Consider the following 7,476-nt stretch of genomic DNA (forward strand, 5'->3'; position numbering starts at 1 on the left):
ATATGAATGTACACTTCTGGTACGAGTGCGTAGAGTGATGTATCATAAACTATACCTATTATAGTTTATCTAAAATGTGTATAATATGTATGAACCCTTTTATGGAAATGTATTAGTGTTATAAATATATTCAAACTATACTTTTTATAGTTAAATAATACGTGTTCCAAAATGAATGGATAATATTTAGTATGAATGTCTTAGTTTCAGTTCATAATGATAAACTAACTAGGAAACACATTCAAACATTAAAACTTATGATTATACACTTTGCTCAACATAATACAAAGTGTTATGATATTTACATGCTGTTGGTAAAATTTAGCAATTCTGCCCTGTTTCGGAAAAATCATAGAAAAATCATACAAAGTCGAAAACTAGATCCGTAAATTCTGAGAGTTCACAAAATGTGTCTAGTTTGCTCATAATTTTTATCACAATTTATAATGACCTCTAACTTGGGTGAAAAAGTCCATAATCACAGACTGGTCCGGATTGTTGTTTGAAGTGATAGGCAGTTTTGTAAAAATCGCCATAAATTGTAGAAAAATCGTATGGAGATGTGCAAGTAGCCATTTTAAATCTAAAAACTTGAACTATTTGCACCTTGTACAGTTTTGAAAAAAAAATATTTAAGATGCCCAAAACAGTCCGTGAATGGAGTTGAACTTTTCTGATGAAGGCTGTTAGAGAAATTTAGTTATGTTCTTAGTGTTTTAACTTGTATTCTCCCCCTGAAAACTTGAGAAAACATGAAAACGTAGGGGTATGAACTCACCTTGAGTGATTTCAATAGATGATTGTTGAAGAATGGAAGTGTTTAATTCAAGAACACTTGGAGATGCCTTGAAGGTTTTCGAGAATCTAACATCATAGTTAGGGAGTTTGTGTAAGCAACCAAAGATTTGAGTAGAATGAAGTGAAATAATAATAGGGAGGATGAATTTTTACTTACTAAGTGTGGAAGAACACTTGAATCCAGCCTTGGATCTCGAAAATTTGTGTAGAAGAGTTTGAGAGAAAAAGTGATGTTTGTTACTTAGTGGAATGAGAGAAATGAGAGAAAATGAGGAGTGTGGTTGATTGTTCCAGCTCAAAAACGTGGGAGTGAGTGAAATTTGAGTGTAAGGGAACATTGAAGTGACATAGGTAAGGTGGGGAGGTATGGCTGGTCATAGAGTGGGTGTGGGGTGGTTGCTTGTGACTTGAATTTTTTTTTTTTTTTTTTTTTTTTTTTTATTTTTAACTTGCAAGGCACAATGGAATATATTACTCCTATAAAGGAAATTGACTCAATCAAGGACGATTTCACAATTAAAGTTCGGATCATACGTCTTTGGACTCAAAAGTCAAGAACAATGTCTTATAATTGTCTATATCCCATTTTTAGTTTAATTTTCTAAATATATGTGTGGTTGTCTATGTGTGTGTATCTCTTTAAAAATTCTGCAATTTCATCATTTTATGACCCCCATTTGCGAAGTTGAGTATTTATTTCCAAAAATGCGAAACTCCAGGGACAATATTTGAAATCTTCTGTTTTCTTCCCCAATTCGCATTCTACTGTGAAATACTTCGCATCTTCATTCTTACACCCTTCGCATCCCTTCGCATTAATCACCTTCGCATTTTAACCTAATTAATCAAATGCGATTCACAAAATTTTTCATTCCAGATGCGAACACAGTTTAGTTCTTGAACTCTAAACTTGCGAAATCAAAATTTTCATATGTTGAACCCATATGCGAATATTAACCCAATTGACTTCAAATTGATTCATAGATGCGAACACTCGATTGTTTTACTTTCGCAAAATGAGCATCAACAACTCCACAATCGAGTTTTTAAATTCTTGCAAACAACAATTTCATAGTCCTTGACTTCGCATTTTTCTTCACGAATCATCCCTCAATCATCAATCCAATTGCGAATCAAAAACTCATATGTTCTTGCTTTATCGATTCATCGACTACACTCATACAAATGCGAACAATACTCAATTTCAAAATCGATTGAAACTTATAGCAAAGCTAAATCCAACTTCGCATTAATCACCTTCGCATTTTAACCTAATTAATCAAATGCGATTCACAAAATTTTTCATTCCAAATGCGAACACAGTTTAGTTCTTGATTAGTACGAAGGCTTAGGAAATTTTTAACACAAACTTTTCTCCTGTGATGTTTTCCCATTAACATAGCAAGTTATACAATACGAACATAACACTAACCCTAATACACAAGGTTAGTTGAGCTGACCGGTTTGACTCGTTGACTTTATTTGACTTTGAATTGACCAGAATTTGACGGTTGTCACATCATCCCCCCGTTAAAGGGAATTTCGTCCCGAAATTTGAAGTTAGGCAAGGGGGTAGGCATGAATAATCAAGCCGAGAAGTGAGGATACTTCCTAATCGACTGACTCATGCGCTCCCATGTGACTCTAGGTCCGTGGTTAATATTCCAGCGAACTTTCACTAATGGGAAGTGGCGTTGTTTCATCCGCTTGACCTCGTTCCATGGTCACCATGGTTCTTCTGAGAAGGTGAGGCTCTTGTGGAACTCGATCTCGTCGAGGGGAATTGCAAGAGTCTTGTCGGATAGGTACTTCTTGTAAATTTGGGACGTGTTGGGTAGAGTGTACTTTACTAAACTCGCGGGAGTAGATTGAAGGAGCGAGTTACAGGGCTGATTCTGACAAGAATCTCGAAAGACACAATTATTTGGGGTATTGGCTTTCCATGCTTTCCGAAGCGTACTAAGCCTTCCCAGAGTGAGTGTTTCTAGAGGAATTCGGTCGGTCATACCGGAGTTCTAGAGGTTTCTTCTTCTTGTTTCTCTTCCTGTCAAGGGTTGCTCCCTTTAGGGTCAAAGTTGGGAGGGGTTTCGTATTTTTCGAGAAGTTCCAAAGGAACTAAGACAGTAGGTCAGCAAGACCCTAGAATCTTGGCGTATTTCTGCTAACGCCTTCGGTGCTGACTGTTTCTTTATGGTTTTGATCAATTGAAAGGTTCCTTATGAATTTCCACCCTGGGTAACGATGTGTCTTGGGAATTGAACTCCTCAATTCCTAAACTCGTATCTGGAGAACTTTGGGTAATACTTCTCTTATCGTATTTCTTCCGTGGTTTGTTGTAGCTGCTCTCCTTGGTTTCCTTCTTACTACGAGGGTAGATAAGTAAGTCATTTGTAATGACGATGATGAGTTGATCCTAGTAAGAAGGGTACATCATATTTATTACGTTCATGACTCCAACGAGTGGTTTGGTCCTATCTGAGGGTTATCACTACGAACTTTCAGCGTTCTCATCGAAATTGGAGGATTGTTCTTGGATATCCTTCTTCCATACTCGTGACTGGTGATATTCAGATCTCATGCCCAATTCCTGAAGGGTACCTCGTTTCTTGAGGTTGGTCGGCCTATTCGTCAATGCGAGGCAGATAGTAAGGGTTTCTATTAGAGATGTTGTCGGGGCCTCTGAAATCGATGGAATTGTGAGCAAATTTGTCTCTCTAATTTGAAGAATAAGACGAGGGCTTTTCAGGGTGGGAAACTTGGTTCTTCAATTTCATTGTCGAGTAGTTCGACAGGTTTGACCTGACAGCTCTTGTAGCTCGGTAGGAAGTATGTGGGTTGGGTTTACGTGACTAGGCCTTTTTGAATGGTAGGACATTCACTCGTCCTTCTAGGAAACCTTAGCCCGAAGCTCATGGCAGGACTCGTACCATATCTGTCCCAAGCTTCTATGCTTGAATCTTGTCTGATACATGTGTGACATTCCCGAAGGTCTCCTGCAAATACAAGTGATAAGGCTTCGGGAAGTATGACACTCCTCTGGTGCGTGTTTTGGAGCTCCACAGTGAGAGGTGACCCAAAGGTCCGTGCTGGGTGTTTACGAGAGACGATAGTTTCGATAATCAGGGGTTAGGCGAAAAGCCCCTTTTTATAGTCGTTTACTCAAGAAGACGAGGGCAATATCAATCAAAATTGGAATACGACAACACTATCTTTTTAGATAGCAGGAGATAAGTTGTATTCGAAGGAAGAGATCACTAGAGTGATAGAGTGTCCTGTATTTCTTTTCTGTGTGTTCCGTTTTGTTTAATGTTATGATTATTGTAGATGATTCATACCACAGTGTCTAGCACTGGTAGCGGGTGTGTTTTCGATAGCCAGTAATGATACTTGATATCATGACTCCTGGAAGGTCTCCTTACGATCGAGCGGTATATGATTGTCGTATGAAAATTGACATCGTGAAATTTGTCGAGTGGGTGACCCCACTCAACCCCTAATACTAGACATGGAATCGGAGCCAGGATGGAATTATCTATTTCAAGACTTTAGTATTTTGATTTTAATTTAACCCCGATGTATGGACTAGGTCATCACAACTTACAGGTAATGCTCCTAAGGTCACATATGAATGTCTTTGGTTTGATTTGTATGAGAGAGAAAATATTTCAGCTACTTTTTAGAAAGAAGGTTACTTTAGTAAGCGTACTAAATTCATTACAAACATATAGTACTTAAACGTATTGTCGTTGGGAACATTACAAAAGTCCTAACATGGTTCCCTTACTGCTCCTGTTGGTGTGTTCATCACATTCCTCCTGTTCCTTCGTCGTTCTTCTCAGTTGGACATTCTCTCTTGAAGTGTCCCGTTTCACCGCATAGGTAGCATATTGGGCCTACCTTGGTGCAGTTGATTGAAGGGAGGTGATGGGCCGAGGCCCTACAGAAACGAACGGTATGCCCTTTCCTGTTGCAGTTTTTACAGTGCATCTCCCGGCAAGCCCCATGGTGATGAAAACCACATTTGTTGCACTTTGGGAGTGATCCCTTATATGGTCTGGCAGGCATTTGGGTGGCAGACCCTGAGGCTAGTGTCGAGGCATTTGTCATGACTGTTGTTGTAATGGTGGAGGCGGCCTTAGGCTGTTGTCTTTTAGTGTATCCCTTTGATTTGTGGCGCTTTTTCATGTCCCAAAACTTTCTCTTCTTGTTCGTAGGTTCGTGGCCTGATGAATTTTTGCTGGTAGGTACCCATTGGTGTCCTTGATTGTTACCACAATTTGTATTGTAAGTATCGCTTCCACCCTTGTTGATGTTGTTAGTATTGAAATGCCCCATGACGGCTGCCACGGCTGCCGTGACTGCAGCTCGAAATGTAGCAGCGTCTATCTGAAGTGTTGGCGTCTTGCTAGTTGGTTTGTTGACTCTTGGTGAAGACATAGCTCTGTTTCATGACGAAAAACGACTTCGTTAGTGGAAATGATTGTCTTAAGTGCATCTCTACAATTTATATTTACGCATATAAATTTTTGCACATTACTGTACTATCCTTAGTGTCTCTGCTAACGCTCCCGAGATAGAGTTATGGCAGTAGGTAGGAGTAGGTTTCATACGGACGTTAAGCTTTACTCCTCTTAGAATCATGTTCGTCCGAACACCTTGGCTGAGGAATTTTGATGGGATTCCGGTGCATTAGTGCTGGTATGATCGCACCCATAGGTCGATGAAGAAGAAACTTCTCAACTAATGTTTAAAGGGTGAGACGATAATGAGTTTATAGAATGGCTATATGTCGCGAGTTTTCTAACTAAGTTTATCTCATATCGATCTGAATCAAAGTTCGGTTGTTTAGGGTGTTCTGAAAACAATTATAATGAGATTCTTTGTATAATAAACTCATGTATTTTAGTAGTTCGGTATTCAAGTGAAACCTTATACTTGACCCAAGCTAAGTCCTTATCACGACCTACTGATGTGTGCTTAGTTATATAATTAAGGCTAGTTAGTCCTTCGAGTCTGATAGATACATCCTAAGCCCATCTTGTTAATATGACTCTAGAAATCATGGTTTCAGTGAAATTTTTTTTTTTTTTTTTTTTTTTTTTTTTTTTTTTTTTGACCTCAAAGCAGGTCTACTTCACATTCGTGCATGGGCGGATTTTGATAGAGGATAGATTTCTCGATTAGAATGACCACTTAATTTGCTGTGTCGCGATTTCACTTACAATAGAGTAGCACCAGCACATACTTATGAAGTTAATTTACCAGGTCTGGTGAGCGGTACGAACTCTACTTACGATGATCCATCCCTTGTGATGCCTGGGGCAAGGTCGATGTAGTTTTGTAGCTTTGCCAATCAGCGCTTGGCTACCATCATCCTTTCTTTGAATGTTGTGTGTCCTACCCCTTTTTCTCTCTTTCCTCTTCACGAGTGGTGATAAGGTTCTGGAAAGAGAGTTGGTCTCGGGAATAGTAGTATAATTCTGAGTCACCAGTACATGAGATGGTGGGGTTTATAGTGGCGCGCAGTTTTCTGAACTCAGATTGTAGTCTTCCTGTTTTGATCCCCGATGATCACGATCCGCCGGGTCTTTGCCGGGAGGGCTCTGTCCGTCAGTCCCCCGTGGTTGAGGTCATAGCACCCTCGTTGGTCTCCACATGGTGGTTGTTGTCATTGTTGTCGACATTCAACTCTCGATCACAATTTCTCAACGGGTCACAGGTTCATTATAGTCGAAACGGTTCACGGAACCCTTGCTATGCATGGAGGATTGATTACCTCCGGCCCCGCTTATGATTCTTCTCATAATCGTTCACCATTCCTCGAGTTCGGATTAGGAAAGTAAGGGTCATCCGGTAAGTAGGATTTTGCTATGCCGTATTTGCGAGAATAGGAGGGGAGGAGATAAGTACTATGCGTCTAACTCTATTATCAATTTCTTATAGGGGGAAATCCTTATTAGTTACTTCTATAATGACATAGTGCATACTAATTACATATAACAAGATACGATAGACCTTCGATTAAGTGATCCCACTCTAAGTCCACCTCCAAACAAGGAAAAAGGAAGTAAAGTAATGACCACAAATTCTAAGTCTATAATTTCTAAGTTATATATAACCTTAAGGTATCCACCTAGGGACTATAGACCTATCATTGAGGATCTATTTACTTTTCATATAAATTATGATATTACAAAATACTCCCATAGTATTTTAAACTCATGTTCTATTCTTATGTTCTCATTGTGGTAGTGTTGGTAAGTTTTTAGACTTGTTGCCGTATCACAACTATTCTTGGGCATGTGCTAATCACTCCTCGGACCAGCATAGTTGATCAGGCTATGCCACTCCCAAGACTGACCATACATCCCCGAGCTTACCTGTGATATTCAACAATCATTACTTTTCTTTTATTCTAGAGTGGTGCTGACCTTAATATGTATGTATGCATGTATACCTTTAATAAGAAACTATTTATTTCTAAAAGTATAGTTGTTTTGAAACTTTAAATCAGAGACTTAGTCCCAATGCATTTATAGTTTGTATATCTTTTGTGGTTTGATATACTGAGTTCACTATAAACAATGCTCTGATACCAATCTGTCACACCCCCAAACCAAGGATGGCGGAAACGTCCGGGGTGGAGGACTTCATGTACAGTATCACAACAATGAGTAT

Source organism: Lactuca saligna, chromosome 4, assembly GCF_052625555.1.
Source record: "Lactuca saligna cultivar CGN05327 chromosome 4, ASM5262555v1, whole genome shotgun sequence".
Classification (NCBI taxonomy): domain Eukaryota; kingdom Viridiplantae; phylum Streptophyta; class Magnoliopsida; order Asterales; family Asteraceae; genus Lactuca; species Lactuca saligna.